General features: G+C 48.9%; 1 long non-coding RNA gene across 1 annotated transcript; it reads left to right on the top strand.

Annotated features, from left to right (window-relative positions):
- The first annotated feature begins 22,038 nt into the window (after window positions 1-22,038).
- On the top strand, window positions 22,039-25,965 carry LOC125173069 (uncharacterized). The gene is made up of 3 exons (XR_007154913.1): window positions 22,039-22,102; window positions 22,307-22,589; window positions 25,161-25,965. It is a non-coding gene; the product is annotated as an uncharacterized LOC125173069 (long non-coding RNA).
- Window positions 25,966-26,193: the final 228 nt, after the last annotated feature.

Genomic DNA, 26,193 nt, shown 5'->3' with positions numbered 1-26,193 from the left:
CTGAGAAAGCCAAGGAACCACCATTTTTAACCCATGGAAAACACTAGGAAAGTTACAAGGTGGGAATTGCCCAATTTTGTAATTTAACTAGTAGTCAGTAGAGGCCATTGACAGGAAACAGTAGAGACGAAAATCCATCATGGCCTAAGCCACATTCCAACACATACAGTCTTTACTGCCAACTTCCCTAGGAAACGCCCCCCTCCCCCAGTTGGGTTTTAATTCATTTGGGTGCTGGTTTTGGCTGGCTCCCAGTGGAGGTCCCTTGGCCAGAAGTGGCTAGACCAGAGTTGTGCAGGGAGTCACAATACACCAATGAGGGGGAAACCTCACACAGGAGTCTTAAGATTGACTGGTGGCTGTCCTGGGGACTTAGGTGGCTATCCTGTGCCCACGACGGACAACTTTATATCAGGACAGGAAAGGGCATCAAGTTCCTGGATCTTATTACCATTCCGGGCAGGGTACTAGCTTCCAGCCAAAAGCCAGGCTTCCTCCTCCCCATGAAGTAGCCACAAGCTGGAGGATCACAGCCTGAGCGATCGACGTGAAAGTGTTCCAATCAGACCATACTTCTTGAAAAGCCCCTGAAATGAGAGTAAAGGAGGAAAACAGAAAGTCTACTTTCCAAATTTGCACCGGCTCAGAGTCCAGAGGAAAAGACCGGAAGCCCCACCTTTGGTCACCAAAGGATGAGCTTTGGAGGTGATGGTGGGGTTTGTGGGATCTGGAGCCAGCGAATTCTTGAAGACGTCTTTGGGGCAAAAAGGTGATTTTGTTAAAGCAGGGGGACAGGACTTGTAGGCAGGAAGAGCTGACTGCAGATGTGAGGAGCGACCCTTTTATGGAGTCAAAGGCAAGAGAGAGTTTCCAAAGGGACTTTCAAAGACTTACTGGAGGCTTAGCTATTGTCAAGCTGAGGTGGTTTTTCCCTCTAGCAAAGCATTGACACTAAGACATTAGAGAGTTGCTTCGACTTTAGGCTGTGATGGGATGGCCTTTTTCTGGTAAATTGGTAGAGACTCTTATCAGTTTAACCATTTGTTTTTTTGTCCTTCCCTGTTTTGGGGTAGCTGGGAGTGTCCAAGGAATATCATACATGTCCCACCCGGAAGCAGGCTGTGCTAGCTTAGACTTTGGTCCTCAGTTTGCCTCACGCTCCTTCATCGAAACTATTCTAAACATTGGTTTCTTTATAAGTTGGCCAAGAAGTCTGGTGGGCCTATGGAGGGTAGGAAATAGAAACAGATAAACGGGGTAACCCAACCGTTGGTGATGCAGTTGCCTGTTTTTAAATGCCTGTTCAATAACAATTCTTTTTCTGCTTCAGGGCTTAAACTATGAGGAGAGTCTAAAGCAGTGTCTCCTTTTAAATTATTAAATAAATCACAAAGTTGTTCCATAGTAATTCCCAAAGTGGGATGAATCTAATTAATAGCCCCTAAAATTTTTTGAAAATCACTTAAGGTAGGTATCGAGTAGTATCTAAGGAGATGCGTTGAGGCCGTATTGTCTGAGCAAAGGCTATATGTCCTAGATATTGCCAAGGCTCCTGCATTTGAACCTTTTCAGGAGCTATTTGAAGCCCATGGTCTTTTGTGAAAAGTTGTAAATGTTGATCTATCGTGAAAAGTAAGGTCTGTGTAGGAGAAGCAAGAAAAATATTATCCATATAATGATAAATTAGACAGGATGGAATTTTTTACAAGTAGGCAGTAAGGCTTGTTGAATGAAATATTGACATACGGTTGGGCTATTCGCCATTCCTTTTTTTTTTTTTTTTTTTTTTTTAAATTTTTTTTTTTTCAACGTTTATTTATTTTTGGGACAGAGAGAGACAGAGCATGAACGGGGGAGGGGCAGAGAGAGAGGGAGACACAGAATCGGAAACAGGCTCCAGGCTCTGAGCCATCAGCCCAGAGCCTGACGCGGGGCTCGAACTCCCGGACTGCGAGATCGTGACCTGGCTGAAGTCGGACGCTTAACCGACTGCGCCACCCAGGCGCCCCATATTCGCCATTCCTTGAGGTAATACTTTCCATTGATATCTAGACAAAGGCTCTTGCTTGTTAGTCACAGGTAGAGAAAAGGCAAAATGTTCTTCACCTTTTTTTGGTTAAAGTGTAGTAAAAAATCTGTCCTTAAGATCTATGACTATAATAGGCCACGTGGGTTGGGCAGGGTTGGGCAAGACTGGCTGTAATACCCCCAAAGGGTGGATAATGGCCTTGATAGTCCTGAGGTCATGTTACAATCTCCATTTACCTGATGTTTTAGGAATTGTAAAAATGGGTGTGTTCCAAAGACTGGTGGAAAGTTCGATATGACCGGCTTCTGAAACCAGATTTTTAGCTTGTTTTCATCGCTCCCCTTTTAGGGGCCACTGTTCAACCCAAATAGGAGTGGAAGACTTTCATACCAGGGGAAGGGGAAGAATTGTAACAGTGGCCCTATTACAAAGACTGAAGGACTACTTTCCATTGTTTAAGTAAGTCCCCTCCCTATAAAGACATAGGGACAGAAAGAATAAAGAGTTGGAGGTAACCTGTTTGTCCTTCTGGCCCAACACACCTGGGGAGCCTTTTGCTTTGTAATGGAGTGTTGGGGCCTCCGGTGCCACTCCGGTAACAGCTAAGAGGCTAGGTCTTTTTCTGACTCTTTAAGACATTCATGGGAAGCAAGAACAGAGATTTGCTCCAGTACCAATTAGCCCTGTCAATCGCTTTCCATTCACAGTAATAGTTAAAAAAGGTTCCTCAGATTGAATGATCTGAGTCCAATATAATTCCTTGGATCCCATGCGGCCAAATCTTTTATTTCCCCTTTGTTGTGTTAAAGCGTCCGGAACTTTCAGAGGGATGAGGAGTAGTTGTGCTAATCGTGTTCCAGACGGGGTAATTTGTAACCCATTAACCTTTAGCATAAGGTGAATTTCCCCGGGAAAATCTGAGTCGATGACTCCACATAGTACAAAACTTCCCTTTCTTCTTGGGCTGGACCTTCCTAGAAAAAATCTCTACTGTATTGGGAGGTAAGGGACCCTATATCCCAGTGGGTGTTGCATACACACGATCTTGTTCCTTTCAAATGAATTCCGAGGTGGTGCATAAATCCAATCCTGCACTTCCTGTGGTGGCTGCCCCCAAGTCTGTAACCCATCCTTGACCTGGTTTAAGAAAACCTGAGGAATAGTGGTTCCCCACCACTTGGGATTGGGGGCGTGGGAGCTGATGTCCCTTTCCTCATTTCCCGAGAGGGGTCGTCCTTCCTTATCAAATTTAGATGCGTGTTGATCTGCCCAATGTTTTCCTTCTCCACTTCCGGGACCATCCTTATTGGTTTGTTCCCTTGTTCGTTGGTGACAGTCCTTTTGTATGCGCCCTGGTTTTCCACATTTAAAGCAGGCATGAGAGGCTAGAGATGGCCTCATAATAGCCGCAAGAATTTGTGATTTATGTATCTCAGTTCCCATATGCTGGCACGCCCTGATGAACTCAGTGATACCTCTGGCTTGAGTACGGATGCCAGAGAGAACGGTCTGGCAGTCCACACTAGCGTTGTCTTGGCCAGTTGCTGCAATACAACTTGAACATCTTCCTCATTATCAATTTGCCCAGAAGTCCTCTGCTGCAATCTACTCCTATCGGAATACCCAAATCTCGATTACGAATTGCCTGTGTGGCACAACCTTCTTGATAGTCTCAAGTGCACACAGCATGCTCAGCGAGGGAAAGTGTGGGTTTTGTTAATGCCTTCCAATCCCAAGGGGTCATTTCGTAACCGTTCCCCTTAGGAAAGGAGCTTTGGACACCATTCTCAGCAATACTTCATTTCGATTCCTCAAAGACAGTAAAAGGGAGGACTCGTGCCTAGGCTGATGTCCAGCAGTGGTAATGACGGGGAATGCATGAAACTCCCAGCAGCGTATCCCTCTTGTAAACATCACCTCATAATTGATGGTTTGCTTCCTTCCCATCTAGGTATTGGCTTTAAGCGATCGGGAGGAATAGGGACAGGAAGGGCGGTGGAGAGAAGTCATCCTCCTTTGTAGAGGTGCCGTAAGAGAGGTGGGGGTCAGGCTTTCCTTCTTAATTTGTTCCCCCTCTGGAGACACGTACAACAAACATAATGTCGTACAGACTAAACTCCAGGTCATTAAAATGGAAGCAGGAACCTTCTCTACTTTTTCATGTTTTCTTTTTAAAATTTTTTCCCACCGGTTCCCGTAGGTCTAAGTCAACTGTACCATGGTCGGGGAACCAGGGACGGGCACCTCGTGTTGTTCCTAACAGTTTACTTAACTGGTCTTTTGTAACAGGACAATGCACCACCTTTTAAAAGCTGCTGTAAGGTTTTTAAATACAATCGTGTTCCTTTATAATTTTTTGGCCCATGGTGAAGAAAGAGGAGAGCAATACTCTTACTGAAAACTAGACACATTGGCAGCTCTCCCCAACAGGTACTGCTGTCCCTTATCTGGGTGAGGACTGTCTGGAGTCTGGACAGTTTCACTTTCTTCTGAACTTGTTGATTCTGCCACCTGAAATTTTTCCTCTCAAGGCTATCATATCAGGTCAGGGTCACCAACTGCGGGTTTGGCGGCAGAGAGGATTACTCAAGACTCCGTGCAAGTCAAGAGAGGTGAGAGGGAGGCTAGGGGAAGTCTCCTTCTCAAGCTCCCGTATTTATTAGGCATACGTTAGGGAAAACATTGCGCAATACGTCCGCGACTACGTGCCGGTAAGAACATATAGAAAGCGCCCAAAAAAACAAGGTGTTCCCAAGACTACAAACAAGCAGATGCGGAAAGCAGGGTGGAGAACAAGATAAGATATTCCATGGATAACACGGTCTAAGGAATTCATGAGCACAGGCGGGACCCAACCCCTAAATACGCATTAACCAGATACTGGTTAGCTGTTTTCAGCAGGGCCAGAAAGCTGTGTAATGGGTTCCCTATTATCTCCTTAATCAAGACGTCGCTATTTGATTTCCTACAGCTAACCATGTTCTCAGTACTATTTATCAAATGACTCTTTCCCCACGCATTTATTATATCACCATTTTCACGCGAAGCCTTCTGCGTCTTCTGTCGGAACGGTTTCCTTTATTTAGATGTGTTTATTTTTTAATTACTGTAGGTTTATCGTATGTGTTAAAGCCTTCATCATCACTCATCTTTAGAAGAAAGAGTACACCTACCTATTTATTTTCTTCAGATTATCTTTGGAATTGTCATTCAATATTAGAAAAAAAATCCATTAGAAAGTTCGCAGACTTTCACTGAACCTGTAGTTAATTTGGGGCAAAAATGTCATATTTGCAACTGATAAGTTTATCCTCCAGGAACATGACAACGTTCTCTAAACCTCTCCAGTTTTTTAAACATTTTTATTCACTTTTGAGAGACAGAGAGAGACAGGGCGTGATCGGGGGAGGGACAGAGAGAGAGGGAGACACAGAATCCGAAGCAGGCTCCAGGCTCTGAGCTGTCAGCACAGAGCCTGACGCGGGTTTCGAACTCATGAACTGTGAGATCATGACCTGAGCTGAAGTCGGACACTTAACCGACTGAGCCCCGAGGTGCCCCCATCCTGTTTATCTTTAGATGTCCTTTATAGTCTATTTTTGTTTTTCTTGAATGGAATCTCACATTGTTTTGATAAGTTTATTCCTGGGAATATGCTATAGATATATTTGCACATATGTACATAATATACACAATTATATATACATACACACATCTGTAGACACATACATACAGTGGCTCTTTCTCCTACTAGGTATTGCCATTAATAACGAGGTTAATAGGGGCACCTGGCTGTCTCAGAAGAGCATGTGAGTTTTGGTCTCTGGGTCATGAGTTTGAGCCCCAGGTTGGGGGTAGAGCTTACTTAAAATAAATAAACAACATTTTTTAAAAATAAGGAAGGGGCACCTGGGTGGCTTAGTTGGTTGAACACCTAGTTCTCGATAGCAGCTCAGGTCACGGTCTCATGGTTTTGTGGATTCAAGACCCACGCCAGGCTGTGCTCTGATGGCCTCGAGCCCCTTTGGGATCCTCTTCCCTCGCCCCCGCCCCCGCCCTTCCCCCCCCCCCCCACCCCGTCACGTTCTCTCTGTCTCTCTCAAAATAAATAAGCAGACTTAAAAAGATTTTTTTTAAAAACTGGAAAGAAAGAAGGAGGTTAAGAATTCGTTCACACTCATTTAACTACATCTCACAAGCTGCTTTACAAAAGGCTTTATTTTTTTAGAGCAGCTTTAGGGTCGCAGAAATATTGAAGAGAAAATCCAGAGCTCTCGTATACTTTCTGGTGAGGTGTCTGTTAAAGTTTTTGATGCGTTTTGTTGTTGTTGTTGTTGTTTTTGTTTTTGTTTTTTGCATCAGATTGTTTGCTTTCTTATTGTTGAGTTTTAAGAGTTCTTTGTATATGTTGGATAGCAGTCCTTTACTAGGACCGTGTTGAAGAGGCGTGGTGACAGTGCGAACCCTTTTCTGGTCTTCTCTTTAATGGGTCTTCCTAGAGCATCTCAGCTACAAGTATGATGCTAATGACTGCTTTGAGATTGACATTAAATGTCCTCGCCAGCAAATAGCTTTTCTCCCTTACGGTAAAATATGATTTCGTATTTAAGTCATACCAGTGTCGACTTTCTGCCACGTGTTCACATGATAAGGTAAAGAAGAGATCAGAGGCTCTGCAAAATGAAGGGCTTTGCCTACTTTTAAGCTAGCCCTAATATCCTCGTCTCCCTGGCAAAATGAGGTCTGGGCTTTCCCTTTCTTCCCTAAATTCAAATGAACCCTCCGGGGACTCCAGCTTCATTCAAACTGTCTTCTCTCACTGTTATCTGTACTGAATTTCTCATGTGGTGATCCCGACTTGTCGCCTTTTATTGACGGGGATTCTGAGTTTTCCAAATCCTTGCCTCTAAAGAGAAAAGAAAGATGGAGAAGAAAAAGAAAGAAAGGAGGAAAGTAAGAGGGATTCTCATGGGTGCCCATTCTCGCCTCCCTTATCTGGCTTCCCTGGAATCCCAAAGGTCTTGCTTCTGTAGGTGAAATGGTGCTGTCTGGGCTCTTCTGACGGGCGGCCCCCCAACTCTCTGGGGTCCGATCACTGCTGGTGTTACCATGTATGATTTCCTGAGGCTCAGGACACAGAAATCACAGGTCACCATGATTATTTTCTCCTTCAACGAGACTTGCTATCTATCGAAAAGGGGTCTTTCTTGGCTAAGGGTAGTGCAATTTCTTTTTGTCCTTTGTAGACTGAGGACACGTCAAACCAGTTTCTTTCTCCCCCCCCCCCCCTTTGTAGACTTGAGGACACGTCAAACCAGTTTCTTTCTCCCCCCCCACCCCCTTGTGTTCTCTGGAGAGGCAATTATTTTGTGACTGGTAGGTATGGATTTTTTTTTTTTTTTACATTTAATGTTTTACTATGTCAATAGGTGCTTTGCAATTTTTCAGACACACATCTATCATCCTGCTGCTTAAACGGGGGCAGTTGTGTGACTTCCTCTTCTATGCCACCTGTGGGTTGTAAGCGTCAAAGGGGACCCTTGGACTCGTGTGACCCAGCATTCCCCAACCCTGTTCAGCACACGCTAATTTTCAACGACAATCTTTGCCGGAGGGTCTGGTGGCCAAGTCCACAGATTTGTAATGAACAAAGAGAACTTTTGCCACAGGGAACCGTGTTTCACTCCGTTTCGCCCCGACATTTTCCAGACAACTTTATCATATGTATAATCCATTCCTTGCCAAACGACACATCAGGGCAGTGAAACACTTGGGAGACACATTGCCCCTACCCACTTGTCACAGAAGAGTGTCACCCTTGCCCTGGTGAGCAGCGAATTGAAAATTGTATCAAAGCCTCGGGGCGCCTGGGTGGCGCAGTCGGTTAAGCGTCCGACTTCAGCCAGGTCACGATCTCGCGGTCCGGGAGTTCGACCCCGAGTCAGGCTCTGGGCTGATGGCTCAGAGGCTGGAGCCTGTTTCCGATTCTGTGTCTCCCTCTCTCTCTGCCCCTCCCCCGTTCATGCTCTGTCTCTGTCCCAAAAATAAATAAACGTTGAAAAAAAAAATTAAAAAAAAAAAAAAAGAAAATTGTATCAAAGCCGCATGTGAACCGCTTCGTGTTATTCGTAATTGTGACAAAGTTCGCGGTGGAATATGTGTGTAAATACAACCTCGTCATGTGCACGGAGCCCTGGATCTTTCCTCCACGTGAGCGCAGCCAGTCTCTGCTTTTGTGTTCCTAAACCCTGCATCTTTCCAGTTATTCCTGAAACTTCGAACACTTGTTGTTACGGGCACTTGTGCTGCGCACACCCACCTGACGCTTCAGGCAAGGTCCTGGCCCCTTTGAGCCGATGTTCCTGCGGAGGGCTGCTGCGGGGAGTACGTTTCCATCTGGGGACACTGCAGGCTCACAGGGCTAATTCGCTTCCAGGGATCCTGAGGCCGGTGCCCTGAGTCCTTTACCTATGGGGACCAATTCCATTTTCTCCTTCCCGGGGCTCAACACCGCATGCCTGACTTCAGCTAGCCAACTGGCCAGAGTGCTTTGGAGCTATTTTTCCAGAAGGGATAAAAGGGTCTGACTCCTTTTTTTTTTTTTTTTTTAATCCTCCTTTGTTCCATCTCCCCCTTAACCGGGGCGAGAATTTCCAAGAATTTCCCAGGGAGCCACAGGGGGTTAGGAATCCGGAGCAAAGTAATCCAGAATATTACCAGCTGCCTTTGGCCAGGCAACCGTGGTGCCCCAGGACCCCGAATTTCTCTAATGGCTTCGGAAGCCTTGTCAGGGGGAGGCCCCACACCTCCTTCCTAGGGCACTCAGATTAGAGTGCAGATTCCTACAGGCCCAGCTCAATATCCGTGCCCCCTCCAGTGAGTCCTGGGAAGGGCCTTTGGGAAAAAGCCTCCCAGGTGATGGATTGGCACGTGAAAACGTGAGATGATTTGTTTCCAGAAGCGCAAACCGTCTTTTTCTTCACCAAGTCTTAGCAACTCAAGTATGAGATGACGGCTCTCGGCTCTCGCTTAAGTACAAAACCAAATTGTTTCTTTTTTCTTCCTTCCTCTCTTTTTTAATTGCTTCTCAATAAGCAGCCCCTGAGCCCCATTCACTGGCAACCTCCAACCTCCCTCCAGCTGCTTAGGACTCAGATAACCCCCTCTGCCTTCCCTAAGAAAAACCCTCCAGCTTTGAAGTACTAGGAGCAAACAGAAGAATAAAGGGCCTCTTCAAGTGGCTTGAAATAAACCATAACAAAGGGACGCCTAAGCCTTCCTTGGGCCATTATCTCTCCCTGTGTCCTCCAACCGGCTCCAAACAACTAGCACACAACAAAGAGAAGCCGTGGGGGTCCTCTCCCCGCCTCTGAAAACCTCTGTTAACCCGAGACAGGGTCCTGGCTCCCGCTGGCGGCCAGTTCACCTGGGCCGCTGACTCTGGATGCCCTGTGGATGCCAGACTAGCCTCATTGTGATGCCATCCCGTGGTGTTTGGGGCGCGTCACACCAAGAGCAGAGTGAGTAAGCACAGCATCGAGTTAAATTCTGGCTTCCTAAGGGAAAAGGCAGACAGGATCATTTCACCCATTCGTGAATTATAAATGCAAAAATAGCAACAGAAAAACAAACAAGCTTTTACATGTCTGCGTGTTGGTAGGACAGCGGAGGCGAGGACTTTGGCTCCTTCTACGAGTGTTTTCCTACTTACGAACGCGCGAGAATAAGCATTTGCTGACACCTGCTATGTGCTGTGTATGAGCGACACATGTACAGACGTTTACGTTTATTAAGCACTTACTTACTGTGTGACGGGCACCGGCTGAGAGTTTGCATCTTTATCTCACTTACTCCTTACGACAACCAGGGGAGGAACTAGAATAAAAGAATATCCATTTTACAGCCGAGAAAATCGAGGCTGGCGGCATTTTCAGGTCACAGATTTATAAGCTTCTTTTTTTTTTTTTTTTTTATGTTTTCTTCTCTCTCTCTCTTTTTTAAATGTTTATTTATTTTTGAAAGAGAGAGAGAAGGAGAGAGAGGGCATGAGCAGGGGAGGGGCAGAGACAGAGGGAGACAAAGGATCCGAAGCAGGCTCCGGGCTCTGAGCTGTCAGCACAGAGCCTGATGCGGGGCTCGAACTCACGATCTGTGAGATCATGACCTGAGCCGAAGTCGGAAGCTTAACCGACTGAGCCACCCAGGTGCCCCTAGAAGCTTCTGAGTTGGAAATAAAAGCCAAGGCTGTATGAATCTTGACTCCATTTCTTTAATCCCACATATGATACATTGTTTATTACGATCTTCCGAGATGGTACCTGTTTTCATAACCGAGATATTCCGCGGTCCTGGAAGGGGGAAACAGGTGCTTTCCGACAACATTCTGATGCTGCCAGGTAACCCGACTTGGGGTCTGCTCCGTGCCCAGTGGGACAGGAGTCCCACCTGCACGGGCTGCTGAGACGCCAAATGGCTTTTGTCCAACAGCAGCGCCCACGCAGGGACAAGGCCTCCAATGAGGGACCCGGAAATTCACTTGTAGGTATACAAGCAGGTGCCCCGGGCCCTTTCATGTTTGCTACATGAAGTGGGAGTGACACTTCTATAAATTCCAAGTCTATTTTTTAATTTTTCTTCTTGTTTCGGAGAGGATCCACGATTACCTTAGATTTTTTTTTTCTAATTTTTATTTATTTCTGAGACAGAGACAGAGCATGAGTGGGGGAAGGGCAGACAGAGGGGGAGACACAGAATCTGAAGCAGGCTCGGAAGCAGCTCTGAGCTGTCAGCACAGAGCCCGGCACGGGGCTCGAACTCACGGACTGTGAGATCATGACCTGAGCTGAAGTCGGACGCTTAGCCGACTGAGCCCCCCAGGTGCCCAACCTTAGATTTAAGTGCCTGCACGTGCTGCTCAACGTGGGTATTCTAGATCCTGGTTTGCTGATCCTGATTCTAGATCCTGGTTTCCTGATCCTGATTCTAGATCCTGGTTGTCCTCAGAAGGCAGAGGAGACCTCTTTCCACCACCAGGAGAGACAGGACCTCGGACTGATGCCCGCAAAGCCATTGGCCCCCCGGGGTAACCACACCAGTGCCACCATCAGGCATCCAGTTAGACTAGTGGAGCCTGGCCTCAGAAAGAGGAAGCAGGGAGAAAAGCACCCAGCAGGATTCTCCGCATTGTCCCCCCAGGGGCGGGAGGCTCAGCGGGGCGGGGGGCACTGTTACCAAAGAAACAAGGTGCAGACCTATGTGACCCGGAGGCTGGGGAAGGTCGGGTCTTTCCGTCAGAGTTATGAGGCCTCCCTCCACCACTAAACACAGAGAGGAACTGATCCCCACCTCACACACGGGCCCAACTGGCCCGACTGGGAGCACGGCGGAAGATGAGGGGCCAGAGGCGCTTGGGTGCAGAAGAATGACGTAGTCGCTAAAGTCTGAAAACCAAGGGCAAGTCCACGAAGGCAGGCAGCTGTACCACTGGCATGGGCTCAGTGCGCTTCACCGAAACCGCAGAGGTTGTGTGGAAACGGGCTGTGGCCCAGTGGACGTGGGGCACAGCCGGTGAGCAAGTTAGTTGCTCAAGTTTGTTGACTGCAGGACTTCTCAGAGCCTTTGCTGTGCGTTGTCAATCACGAGACAGCGCCTTACCCGAGCACAGAAACCTTACGTGTGAAGGATGAGTATTACGGGGGTGCTTAGCGTGTGTGTGTGTGCGTGTGTGTGAGTGTGACCGTGGGGTGCCCGCGGGGGTGTGTAGAGAGTCTCCCGTCACCCCGCTGAGAAACACTACAATAGAGGTACGTGCCCAAGTCACAGCAAAGCCGACACTTGGGTGGCTTCCTGTCTCTGGATCTGAGTTTCAGCCTCTCTCTCCGGGTTACGATCCCACTTGTACAACGCACACCACTGACGTCCAGGCAGTGACTCCAGGGTCGGAAACATCCTAGGGCCGCGTCCACCCCGACTCGACACAACGTTCTGCCTCTGCAAAAGCAGGTGCTTTGAGGACGAGCAGGATGGTGACCCACCCCCGGCCTCTGAATGAATGAGCTTCAAAGGGCCGGGGCCGAGTCCTACTTAGCATCTGCGAAAGCCCCCCGACCCAGAAACTCGCAAGGGATTCTCAGCGGCTCCCTTGAGAAGATGCCGTCAATTAATTTCGTACCTTCTGGCCGTGCCAGACAAGCCTCGGGAAGTCGGTTGGCTTCTCGTCTTTGCTTTTGCCTAGATCATTAGCAAGCCTTGGGAACTGAGCCAACCAGCCCTACAAGGCACAGCATCTGGAAAAGTCTCTGCGGTGAACGTTGAGTGTTGCCCTTTGAGCCAATGCTTCATTAAGGAAGGGACTAGAGCCACAGGGGTGGGGGGTGACCCAGAAAAGACCATCCGCCATAGAAAGTACAAGTCTGAAAGCTCGCAGAGGCGCGGGGAGAAAATGACGTCTCTTTTACGGACTGGGAAGGGCATGCACTAACTTCGGGTTTAAATTAGGGAACCGGGGCCCTGCTGAGGCTCCCAGCTGGTGTAGACACTGTGCCAGGTCGATTCGGCCGATGACGCTGTTCTTTGAAGTCACTGTGGCTGGAGAACTGACCGTTTGAGCGATTGCAGATGAGGGAGGCCCTCGGGGCGAATGCCCGGCCGGTAGTGATAAGGCCTCTTGAGAAAGTCCACACCACTCCCTCCCGTTATCTGTGCGGGGGCAAGCACAGGGCTGCTGTTTACCTTTCCAGTATCTTGATGCAAATTCTTGTCCAAGCGAGCGATGATTGGGGGGGGGGGGTGGTGGTGACCAGAAGGGGGTGACTGCTTTAGCCAAGTAGAAACGATGCATCAAAGAACGTGCCCTAAGTGTGGCGGGGAGGGGGGCAGGGGGGCACGGGGCACGGGGAAGGGGCAGCTGACCCCAGAGGGTCAGCATTGACCCCTTCACCACTCCAGGTCTTCTGACGCCTAGCAATGCGATTCAGAGTTCCCGAGGAGGCATTTATACATGGTTTACGAGGTCCGCTTAGGATTTCATTTTTTTTTACTTACTTTAATTTTTTCTTTTTTTCTTTCTTTCTTTCTTTCTTTCTTTCTTTCTTTCTCTCTTTCTCTTTTCTTTTTTCTTTCTTTCTTTCTTTCTTTCTTCCTCTCTTTCTTCCTTTCTCTTTCTTTCTTTCTCTTTCTTTTTTTTTTTTTTAATTTTTTTTTTTCAACGTTTATTTATTTTTGGGACAGAGAGAGACACAGCATGAACGGGGGGAGGGGCAGAGAGAGAGGGAGACACAGAATCGGAAACAGGCTCCAGGCTCCGAGCCGTCAGCCCAGAGCCTGACGCGGGGCTCGAACTCCCGGACCGCGAGATCGTGACCTGGCTGAAGTCGGACGCTTAACCGACTGCGCCACCCAGGCGCCCCTAAATTTTTTTTTTTAACGTTTATTTATTTTTGGGACAGAGAGAGACAGAGCATGAACAGGGGAGGGTCAGAGAGAGAGGGAGACACAGAATCGGAAGCACGCTCCAGGCTCTGAGCTGTCAGCACAGAGCCCGATGCGGGGCTCGAACTCACAGACCGCGAGATCATGACCCGAGCTGAAGTCGGACGCTTCACCGACTGCGCCACCCAGGCGCCCCAAGACACATTTTTAAAAATTACAATACCGCAATCTGGGTCATGCTGTATATCCCAACTGCACTTTGTTTTCTTGCTACTGACTTCATAGTATTTCATGGGAGGGATGTTTCCTAATTGTTTACATGAATTCCCAACTGATGGACCATTACATTGTTTCCATTTTTTTTTTTTTTTATGCAACTGAAAACAATGGTGCAGTGGGGTCTCTCAAAGCAATACTTTTGCAGATTTCTGCTATTATTTCCAGAGGATAAATTCTGAGGTATAGAATCGTTGCGCCAAGTTCTATGGGCACTTTTCAGTTTTGAATGCTTAATATTTCTTATTTCCCTGTTGTCTTCCAATGTACCACTCTGCCTGATAGTTTTTACCTCACTCTTCTCTGCCAGCCCTAAGGATTATCATTCTGTTTGGTCCTTATCCACCTGCAGGGGAAGAATACACCCCGTGTTAACAGCGATTCCCTTCCGAGGAGCGGCTCTGTTTCTGTATTACTGTTTTCTCTGTAATTTTCTTTAATTTCCGAGTTTTCGACCATGACTATAAAACGTATTAAAATGAGGGGTGCCTGGGTGGCTCAGTCGGTCAAGCGCCCGACTCTTTCTTTCAGTTCAGGTCATGATCTCACAACTTCGTGGGTTCGAGCCCCACATCAGGCTCTGTGCTGACAGTGTGGAGCCCGCTTCGGATTCTCTCTCTGCCCCTCCCTGGCTCACTCTGTCTCTCTCAAAATACATCCATAAACTTAAAAAAAAAAAAAGCTTTTTTTTTAAAATAAAGAGAAATAAAATTTATTAAAATGAACATTGAGGGCCAGTTGTCATGGTTGAGAGGGATTCCATACCGTCAGAGATTAGAAAAGGTTGAGTGGAGATTGGAATGCAAGAGACTGTCCAGCTCCTAGTGGGTGGCCAGAATTTCCTTAGGGACAGGAGCACACTGTAATTGAGGACAACCTCTCCCCCTCCCCCCACACGCACCCGAGACCCAGGGAGGCAGGTGGAGATATTGATGGGCAATGGGGAGCCAGCAAAGATTTTGGTCCCAGAAGACTGTGATAGGGCCAGGGTATCAGAAGAACACTCCAGCAGCGATGCCTCTCTGGAGAGAGTCCAGCCCTAAAGCAAGGTCCCAAGTCCTGGCCCGAGGTAGGGAAGACTTACCCCTACACCCAAGGAAGGGGCCAGACAGGGGGGCACCCGTAGCGGAACACGATGCAGGCCAAGTGCTCCGTCTCCGGGACACAGCCTTGCACCTGACAGAAGCAAGGGAACCCCGGTTGCCTTTTTGCAGAAACAGCTCTAGGCAACGTAAGCAGGTTTTCCTGGCTCGGCCGCTGGCACAAAAATAAATCCGGGTGCAAGGCCTGGACGTGTTGTGCAATCTCTCACTCGAGAGAGGTCACACTCAGGCGAGCAAAGAGAGGCCATTTCAACCACAGCGACTGCCTTTTCCCACAGGAAGACTGCATTTGTCCAACACATCAAAAAAAAAAATATGCATGTGTTTTAAGTGTTTCATTTCTGGATCAATATTTTCCAAGGAAGAGAGAGAGAGAAATTACAACTCAGGGGAAAACGATACAGAAACAGTTTAAACTCTGGCCACTGGCCCTCTCTTTCGGTGGCCAGAACACAACGTCCAGGGGACAGCGTCACCCTTTATTTGTCCGTGTCTCAGCCAAATGTGTACCCAGCACCACTCTGCCCATCACCGTTCCCTTCCCCCAAGAGCCACATGAAACAGGTCTTTGCCAGTTTAAGAAACTGGTCTCAGGGGTTAGCATTTTTCAGATTGGTCTTTGGTGACAAAGTAACACCCAAGCCAGCCCCTTGTAACCACAAAGTTCCTTTTCTCACACAAGTGACTGTGTTGCCAGAGGGCTGGGTGTGGCGCCACGGTTTTCTACAAACCAGATTCCGAGGGTGTAGCTGATTTGGGGGCGGAGGCGTGCTCGCGGCAAAGCGGAAAGAAAGGGCAAGAAAGCTTTCTCTCAGGGTTTCAGCAAAGCACGTCCCGGCCTCGGCCCGCTGTCAGGGGCGTGGGTAGCTGAGGCCCCAGCGAAGGGACTGTGTAAGCTTCGGACAGGGCAGGGGAGCCATCCGTGCAGGCTGCGGTGGGGCCAGTGGCTGGGGGGGACTGAAATTCGAACGCCCGCCTCTCCGGCAGGCTCCGACGCTCTGGATCATTCAACAGCAACACACTCCCTCTCCATACCCTACCCAGGGTTTCGGCCCATACGATCGGAGCTCTGGTTCCAGAACTGTGCCTTTTTCTCCTAGTCTCTCTCTTTTTTTAATGTTTATTTTTGAGAGGGGGTAGGCGGGACGGGGACAGAGGATCCGAAGCGGGCTCTGTGCTGACAGCAGAGAGAGCCCAATGTGGGGCTCGAACTCATGAACTGTAAGATCAGGACCCGAGCTGAAGTGAGGCGCTTAACCCACCGGGCCACCCAGGCAACCCTCCTGGCCTGCATTTCGGTTCCATGTTGTAAAGGGCCACTTAGCGGCACCAGGCTTCTGGACCGGGCCTCAAAGAGCAGAATAACCCACCGGGGCGAAAACAGGGACTCAAGTCCAGTTCAGGCTCAGCTTTCTTTCTGGATGGATTAATTTGGGCTGTTGACTCACCCTCCCTGGATCTCCAACACATTTAGTCGCTCCCACGGGGATCCTCACTCTTTCCAGCTTCTCCCCATTCTCCATCACCCCCTTGTGAGCTCCCAACATGCTTTGCAACCACGTGGCAAGCACAGGGAAGAAATGAGGGCGGGTCCCCCCCGAGGAAGGGCATCTCCCCAGAGTTCTCCATCCAAGGGCGTGTGCTGGTGGAGGGGCCGCGCCCGCCCCCCCGTCCATCTTGGGTGGACCTGTGGAGTCAAGAGCTCATCTCTCTAATTCTGCCCTGTTTGTGCTCTTTCCTTCTTTTCCACGTCCTATTAGCAAGAGTCACCGTTAGGAGCTGCGACAGCCAGGTCTGTGCAAATTTCCTAATGCTAACGGACCTCAGGAGCTTGCCCGAGAACAAACCGTGTTTTGCAATTGGCAAAATCCCCCCTCACGTGTAGGGTACTTGGTGTGGAGAGAATGAGAAAGCTGGGGTGCCCGTCGAGGGGTCTGGCAGTTTAACCCTCTGAGCCACAACCAGAAGGTAAGGGGAGAAGACCAACAAAGACAGGATTGCTACAAACAAGAAAGGCAATTTAGACAAGGCAGAATCAAAGAAAGAAGAAGAGAACACCACCCATCATCTCATCGCCTGGCTCCAATCCCTCTTCGTATGCGGATAAAATCTAAATACCTGTTTACATAAACTTGGGTGTTTAGTTAAAAAAAAAAAAGTTAACATCGGTAACGGCGCCTCTCCCTAGAACAACCATCCTGTTTTTGGCCTCAGAGTTGTGAGTTCAAGCTTCATGTTGGGCATAGAGCCAAAAAAAAAAAAAAAAGAAGCAGAAGAAGAAGAAGAAGGAAAAGGAGAAAAGAAGAAAAAAAAGAAGAAAAGGAAGAAGAAGAAAAAGGAAAAAAGAAAAAAAGAAGAAAGAGAAGAAAGAAAAAGGAAAAAAAGAAAAAAGTGAATGTCAATCAGTGTTCTTTGTAATCATTGCTTTTGATGGCTGAATAATTTTCCATTACCGAAAGGATTGTTCCCATGTTCTGTAATTTACTTAGCCAACCCCCTTAATGCTGAACATTTAGTGGTTTTTATTTTATACTTTTGAAATTATAAAGAACACTATTGTGAACATTTTTAAAAATTTTTTTTGAGAGTGTGTAAACATGGGTTGGGGAGGGGCAGAGAGAGAAAGAGAGAGAGAGAGAGAATCCCCAGCAGCCCCTCACTGTCAGCACAGAGCCTGACTCGGGGCTGGAACCCATGAACCGTGAGATCACAACCTGAGCCAAAACCAAGAGTCAGATGTTTCACCTACTGGGCCACCCGGGGGGCCTACGAACATATTTATACTTTTATACATTTATACATGTTTGTGCATGAACAGAAGCTTGTGGCTTTCTGAGTTTTTTAGGCAAGGAAGCTAGATTCCTGTCCCAAGAGTAGGGACAGAAAGTGGAACTGCCCATTTCCAGAAACCTAAGGAAAACTGTTCATTTTCTTGTATGTTTTGGAGTCTGTAGGAAATGAGACTGACCCCTTCAAGAGCTTACGACAACATCAGCCTACAGCGGAAGATGTTATCAGAATAAATTTGGATGAAGTTTCTTTCGTAGCTATGCATGCTTATTTGGGGGGGAAATGGATCCTCCCTAAAAGGACTGTTAAGAAACAAAATTCAACTAAGAAATTTTAAAGATCTTGCTGGCTTTATTCAGCCCTCCACGAGTCAGGCAGCAGCCCATCTCGCAGACAGAAAGGAGCACCGAGGAGCGGTGCAAAATGAGAGTCCTGGGCAGAAAAGAGTGGGGACGAGGAAGTTATGTTGGACACAAAATCAGGTTGACTGTTCCGAGGTCACTTTCATTTAGAGGACGGATGGTGGATTATCTGACTTGGGCGGATCAGGCGATTCCTGATGGATTGGTTTAAGAGTCTATTTCTGGGAGCGTCGAAACTGTAATTAGGTCTCGGTGTGGCGATGTGAGGCTTAAGTTAAATTTCAGTTTCGTGATGTGGGGCTTAGCATAAGCGACTCTGTTTGGGGCATGTCGTCTTATTTTTAACAATTTGTTATACGTTTCTTGGCTAATCTCACCATTCACTTTATTTCCAGTATGCTGTTGCTGTTTTAAATGATGTTTAAAAAAGAATTCTAGGGGGCGCCTGGGTGGCTCCGTCAGTTGAGTGTCCAACTCTTGATTTTGGCTCAGGTCTTGGGATCGAGCCCCGCGTCAGTCTCCGTGGTGAGCATACAGCCTTCTTGATCTCTCTGTCTCTCCCTCTGGCCCTCTCCCCTCCTCACGCGTGCATTTTTCTCTAAAATAAAATAAAAATAGGGGCGCCTGGGTGGCTCAGTTAAGCGTCTGACTTCAGCTCAGGTCATGATCTCACGGTTCGTGGGTTTGGGCCCCGTGTCAGGCTCTGTGCCGACAGCTCAGAGCCTGGAGCCTGCTTTGGATTTTGTGTCTCCCTCTCTCGCTGCTCCTCTCCCGCTTGTGCTCTGTCTCTGTCTCCCAGAAATAAATAAACATTAAAAAATAAAATAAAAATAAAATAAAAAGAGTGCCAAGCAACGTGCAAAAAAGAAAAAAAAAGCAGAACACCATAATGCACACACTGTACAAAGTAGCATTTTATTTTATTTTATTTATTTTTTTAAATGTTTATTTTTGAGACAGAGAGAGACAGAGCATGAACGGGGGAGGGTCAGAGAGGGAGGGAGACACAGAATCTGAAACAGGCTCTGAGCTGTCAGCACAGAGCCCGACGAGGGGCTCGAACTCACGGACCGCGAGATCATGACCTGAGCCAAAGTCGGACGCTCAACCGACTGAGCCACCCAGGTGCCCCCAAAGTGGCATTTTAAAAAGACTGGAAAGAAATGCATCTGAGGTTAAAAGCGTGTAGAGTAGCGGGATTATAATACTATTTGCCAAGCTAGTTTCCGTGGAGGTTTTTTTTTTTTTTGAACAGTCTTTTTTGTTTTGTTTTGCTTTAAAGATTTTACTGTAAGTAATCTCTACGACCCAACACGGGGCTCGAACTCACAGCCCCGAGATCAAGAGTTGCACGCTCCACCAAGGGAGCCAGCCAGGCGCCCTCCCTTTTTTTTTTTTTTTTTTTTTGAACATTCTGTATTTTCAGTAAATGAGCGTGCGTTACTTTTATAAACCTAATGGGAAAAACCATTAGCTTCGGAAGCCAAAGGAAATGCGAGGGAAGGTCATGCTGTGTGCGGCCAGCACCATTTAATGGCATCAGGAAATTGGAAACAGCAGCACACGCGCTTGTAAAATTCACCAGTTTGCCGATCACTGCCACGCATTAGATGCTGGCTATTTTGTCGACAAAGCATTAGCCTCCTTTGTGTGGTGAGTGCAGCCACGTTCAACATTTGGATACCGTCTCTATTCCCAGGGCTGGTCTGTTTCCGTTTTTTCACCAGGAGCTGATGTGGCTGCAAGTGAGGCTTGCCTGGTGGGGGGCGGGGAGTCTGCTTTGTGGGGTGCCAAAAGTTGATGGGCGCTCTAGGGCAGACCGCCCTGTTTCGTTCCCCCCCCCCCCCCTTTTCTCCTCTCTGCCTGTGCAGGGCATTTCCTGGGTGGTGAGTTCTTTTCTCATTTTGCTTGATGCTAACAGCGTTTTGAAAAGGCAATTTCCCCAGCTTACTTAGAAACGCACTGGGATATTGTGATAGCAATGTTTCCAATCAGTGCAACCCTTTCAGCCATATATTTTTTTTTAATGTTTATTTATTTATTTTTGAGAGAGAGAAAGAGAGAGCAAGCAGGGGAGGAGCAGAGAGACAGAGAGAGAGAGAGAGAGAGAGAGAGAGAATCCCAAGTAGGTGCTGCACAGTCAGCACAGAGCCCAACTTGGGGCTCGATCCCACGAACCGTGAGATCATGACCTGAGCCAAGATCAAGAGTCAGTCTCTTAACTGACCCGGCCACCCAGGTGCCCCTCGGCCATATTTTTAAGACTTTTGGAGTGGTGGATTCACGGAAGATGAATTGAAAAGACTGAAGGAACGGTTTCCCTCCCAGCAGCTATGCAATGCAACGCAGTCAAATTCTGAGTTTCTAAGTCTACCCTCTCTGAAAAATACCTCCATGAAATTAAACTATCGTCCTTATGCCTTTGTCTTAGGGCTGCTAGATAAAATATAGGATATCCAGCCGAATTTGATTTTCAGGTAAACGACGAAAACATTTTAATGCCAGCGTCTCCAACAACGCACCCTGCTTTTCTCCACCAAGCCAATCGCTCCCTGACTTCCGGTCGGATCGGCCGGTCCCGGGAAGGGCAAGTCGGGTCAGCGCCTTATTGCCGCAGGGTGTAGATGACAGCGCCCTTGCCAGTTTGGACAGATAGCCCGTTAGTTGCTTTTCTCGAGGACAGGGCAGTTTTTACTCTGGTGAGGCTGTTTGGGAGCCCAGCAAGGGAAGATCTGGAACGTTCTCATCTCCACTGGGGACAAAGTGCCTGGATCCGGAGCCTGGTGCGTGGGTTTCGAGGGGCGGGGGGGGGGGGTGCGGGGGTGCTGGGGGGGGGTGGAGGAGGAAAGAGCTGTGGCTTGTGGGCTCCTGATTCCACCCTCAAACCTGTTAGTCAAGTTGCTAAACCCGCGAAATGCTTGGTGTGACTAGAGGGCTTAGCCAGCTGAAGCTGCAATTGCATCAGTGTGTCTGAGGAATGGAACCAAAGCAGCTCCCGCAGACCCCCGGGCACTTAAACGGCAGAGACCCTGAGAGGGGAGCCCCTCGGAGGTTGAGAGAACGGTAGAAGGACCAGAAGGTCCGTCCCTCTGACATCGGGTCACCGTTTGGGGGTAGGCGGAGGCCTGCTTGTCTATAAAGGCATCCACCTGCATCGATCCAAGTCCTGTATCAACTACCTACTAGCTGCGTGACCTCGGACAGATGACTTAACCTCTCTGGTCCTCAGACCCCGCACCTCTAAAAAGAGAATGTTAACACCTGTATCCAAGGGGTCCTGGAGAGTTCAGGAAGACACCGCAGCAAGGTACCCGTCGGGATAGGAGTCGTTTCCAAAAGTTTGTCCCTCCCTGACCCCTTTGTCTCGTTTCCACTATTTTTAGGAGATGGGTGTGCCAGCAAAGTGCAGAGGGTTGGGAACGAATCACAAACACTGCCGTGAGCCTCCCTTCTTGTTTCTCCATCGATTCCAGGCTACGGTCGAGAAGGAAAGGGGAACCAGATGAAGTCACGAGGGCAGATTTAGCTACACGGGCAAACGGCGGAGCCCCTGTGCACCCGAAATCCCGGTTCCGCGTTCTCACACGCGCGTGCGCACCCGCCTGACTCCTCTATCCTCCAGCCGACCTTTTAGAAACAGTTCAGGAGTTTGACGTGGTTCGTAGCAAATCTTTTCTCAATGTTGGGCCTAAGTGACTAATCCGACTTCTTACTTAATACGAAGGACTTGGCATTTTTGGCTTCCCGGAAACTGCAGGGGGAGGCCGGTCTGAGAATTAAGTTGCCATAAGAGGGTTTAATAGGGGGAAAGCCCCCCAGCTTTAATTATGTACGTGCCCACGGGGGCTCACAAAAACAGGGGACCCAAGGTGACTCTCGGCTGGCGGAGATGTACACACCATCCTGAAGGCGGGAAAGGGAGGGGGGTCGGGCTTGGTGGGGGGGTGGGGGGGTGGGCGTGGAAGGAGGGAAATTAAGCGGTGGGCGAGGGAAGGAAGCGCAAATAGCTGGTCAATCCCAGCGGCCTTGTTGTGCCGGGGAGGGCCTCTCCGGTGAACGATGCCGGCTGGGAGCTCTCGTCCTCTACAAATGTAAATTTCCTCTGCAAAAGGGTAAGTACAGACTTTATTTTAGGAGTTCGGGGGAGGTAAAGAGCTTTTCTTGTGCCTTCTGGTTTTCCCCCCCTCCGCCTTGGCCTCAAAATAATCCACATGCCAAAATGTCATCCGTTTTGGGGGGAGGCACGTTCTGAAACCTCCCAGTTTTCTCAACACAGACCAACACAGAATGTATGATGTTTACCACACTTTATCCAGAAACATCGGCGTGCTGGCAGTAAGGACTTCCCCAGGACGGCCAGTGCGGCTGCCCGCCTCTTCAAATCCATAGGGGGGGGCCTGCACTCCCCACCCCCACCCCCCGCGCAGAGACCCAAGAACTGAATTCAGTCTACACTCTGGGTGTCAGACAGCTCCAGAGGCTCCGAGAAGATGCCATCGAACATCTTACTCTGAATGCAGACGAGCAGGAGAGACTCAGGACTCAGGCCTCTGGCCCCGGAGAGGTGCCGGGAGCGGGCCTGGCTTGAGGACCCGCAGTGTGAGTGGAGCCGGACCTGGGGGGGGGGGTAGGGTGGGGGGGGGGGAAGAGTGCTCCCCGGGCACCTGCGCCACAGGCCCCGCCCCTGGGAGCTGGAGCACCCAGTGGGTCACCACGAAAAGGAAGCGGGGGCGACCGCGGGTCTCAGGTCTGGTGTCCCCGGAGGGTTTGGGCGGCGGACGGGACACCTCATCAATTCCAGGCTTGCCACCCCGGAAGAGCTTGAGCCCAGAAATTAGGAACGCAGACAACTGGTCGCATCCCCGGTGGCTCTGGCCAGAAACAATTATCCACTTGGCTCGATAAAGCAAGTAACAAATGCTAATTGTCTCCACCATTAGCCAAGTCCTGGTTCATCCATTTGTGCCCACAGCGCGGGATTGTGAGAGCCGCTGGCAGGAAGACGAGTTAAATTCAGTCCTAAATAGTCTGTCATTTTATTTTTTTGTTCTTCTCTTTTACGTGGGGCCGGGGCGGGGGGGGGGGGGGGGATGCAGGTGTAAAGAGGGAGGTTGGTCAAGGTGATCCCTACGCCGCTGCCTAGCTTTCCAGTACTGTGATTTGTGGTGAAAGACAATGCACGGAATCATAGAAGATCTGTTTCCACTGAATCTTCATTACTGGACCTGCCCTGGGTGGGGGCGGGAGGGGGGGGAGGGCAGGAGGAGGGAAGGGAGGAGGGAGGGGATGGAGGAGGGGAGAGGAGGGCAGGAAGAGAGAAGTACCACTTATGCAAGGCAACATTCCCCACATCTTCTTTTTTCTTTTTTTAAAAAAAACCTTTTCTTTATTTTTTTTGAGACAGAGAGAGCACGAGGGGGTGGGAGCGGGGGGGGGGGGGACGGGGAGGAGCAGAGAGAGAGTTGGACAGAGGATCTGAAGCAGGCTCCGAGCTGACAGGCTGACTGCCCCAAGCCTGATGCGGGGCTCGAACTCACCAACTGTGAGATCACAACCTGAGCCAAAGTTGGACGCTCAACTGACTGAGACACCCGGGCGCACCCCCCCAGCGGCCACATTCTTTTTTTAATGTTTATTTATTTTGGAGGAGGGAGGGGCAGAGAGAGAGAGAGAGAGAGGGAATCATCATCGGGCCCCACACTGTCAGTGCAGAGCCGGGCTCGGGGCCAGAACCCGGGAACCGTAAGATCGGGACCTGAGCCGAAATCAAGTCAGGTGCTTAACTGACTGAGCCACCCAGGCACCTCGGCATTCCCCATGGTCTCTGGAAGTTTCCTGAAGCCCTGCCTGGCGTCTCTGAGGGCTACACGAGACCCTGGGGCAGGTACCCTTGCTGCGGCCCCTCCTAGGAAGGCCCCTCCTGTGGAGGGAAGCTTCCCTTCCAGTGGAGGGAAGCTGGGGCAGGAGGGTTACCAGAGGGCAGTGCGGGCGGGTGGCTCATGCTTTCCTTCTCAAATTGCTCAAATGATGGAACTCTGGCTTTCTGCCCAAACACCCCCCCTTCTTCCCTTTTTTCTGCATTTGCGTTTAGCTTGATCTTCCATTTTCGCCAGGTTTTCTGAGGACCCTGTTGTATGGGTACATTTCCAGGAGAGGACAGAGGTGTCCCCCCCCTACCCTCCTCCCCCCCCTCCTCCCCTAGGGACCGCAAGGGACTCAAAAAAAAAAAAAAGAGGTGTTAAAAAAAAGTCAATACAAGGCAAGAAATACTAAAGCTTTAAAAAGGAAGAAAATAGAAAAGAAGGAAGGGCAGGAAGGGGATTTTGGTCTGAAGACGCCCAAGTGGGAAGTCTCCGGAGGCAAAGATCCCCCTCTTCTCTCTCTGCTCCTGCCTTTCTGCACACCACATCTCCCTCTCTCCAGCAGATCTGATTGCCAGATTTATTCTAATATCCCAGTGATGGATGAAAGCTGAAATACTCATCAGCCGTAAAGTATTTGTATTACAAAATTGAGTACTTGAAGCAACACCCTGATTACCCTCCCCAAAGGGGCACAGGTATTATATTATATTACAATATTATATTATATTATATTATATTACCCAGTATTTGCTGGGGCCTCAATCTCAATAACAATATTGCAACAATGCAAAGAAAAACAATGCAAAAACAATGCAAAGAAAAACAATGCAAAAAAAAAAAAACAATGCAAAGAAAAGAACAATACAAAACTCGAATTTGTGCGCGGGCTCAGATTTCTATTTCACGTCATTTTTATAGTCAGGACATTCGTTGAGCAAAATCCACAATGGAGTCTGATTGAGCCTCTATAGGTTTCAAAACTTTCCACGGGGCCAGTTTCGCAACTTTTCCAACTTTTGTTGGCAGACTCCGGCTCTCTCTGTGATTGTTTAAATGTTGTCAAACTTCTGCTGGCGACGGACGAGCCCGTCAGGGTTATCAAGAGGTCTTTTCCCCTTTCGGCGGTGAACCCTTGGCCAACCGTCGGTCTCTGCAGGGGACGGACGGTCCCGGTGCTGGGGAGCCGGTGGATTTTCCGCTCCGAGAAGCAGTGACAAACAAGATATACCGGCGAGGGGGTGGGAAGGTGTGTCCTACGGGTTTTTAGGACAGTCGCTTCATGTTTTTGAATTTGTGTGTTTTGCAGATGCTAACAGCGTCAACTCCACGTGCCCGCAAACCCTAACCTCTACTAGGCTTCTAATCTAAGCAGTGCCCACAGCCAACAACGTCATCAAGAATGGGTACCAAGCACAGGCTGTTCAACTTCCCCGGACAGAACCAGGGGAGAAGGAGCTCTCCCACGCCACCAGCCAAGGGGACAGATGTGACCAGCTTCCTAAATGTCTTTCCTAGGGGCGGAAGAGAAACTTCTGGGGCAAGGTGTGACAGGGCAAGATCCTGATAGGCGAGCATGCGAACAGCTCCCTGTGACGACGTGTGACCTGGAGAGATGGCCCTTAATTTCTCAGGAGGGATTTCTAAGACCAAAAGCCAAGCGGCTGCTGACCAGTGGCTGCCCCAGGACGTCTGCCTCTTTTACTGAATCCTGCTGAATGCAGCGCCTGACGAAGGGTGTGTCCAGGCTGAGGAGGGTGCATTTGATGGCAGTCAAGGGCAGCCCAGTTTCGTATTTTAAAAGTGAAACAGAGAAGTCCACTTATCTGATGCACTTGGGAGAGTAGTTGACGAAGAAACACACATTTGTGAAGGATTCATAGACAGAGACGATGCCACTGTAACTGAAAAGATGTAATTTGTTGGCTGCTCTTTGATCCCAGAGCCAAGTTCTGTTCTTCGGGCGAGATCCCCTTATGAGCAAACCCAGGATGAATTCAGCTGGGACCCAGTTATAATCTACATTTCTCTACTTTTTCTCTTCTTTTTTTTTAAAGTTTTTTGTAACGTTTACTTATTTTGAGAAAGAGAGAGAGAGGGAGAGAGACAGAGTGCGAGTGGGGGGAGGGGCAGAGAGCGAGGGAGACACAGAATCCGAAGCAGGCTCCAGGCTCTGAGCTGTCAGCACAGAGCCCGACGCGGGGCTCGAACCCACGAACCCAAAGATCATGACCTGAGCTAAAGTTGGTCACTCAACCGACGGAGCCCCCCAGACGCCCCTCTCTACTTTTTCTTTTTAAGCAATCAGGAAATCATTTCATAAACTTTGGGACTAAATTTTC

The sequence above is a fragment of the Prionailurus viverrinus genome, chromosome C1, assembly GCF_022837055.1.
Source record: "Prionailurus viverrinus isolate Anna chromosome C1, UM_Priviv_1.0, whole genome shotgun sequence".
NCBI lineage: Eukaryota > Metazoa > Chordata > Mammalia > Carnivora > Felidae > Prionailurus > Prionailurus viverrinus.
Note: the sequence above shows the minus strand (reverse complement) of the source record. Positions and strands in the feature narration are given on the sequence as shown.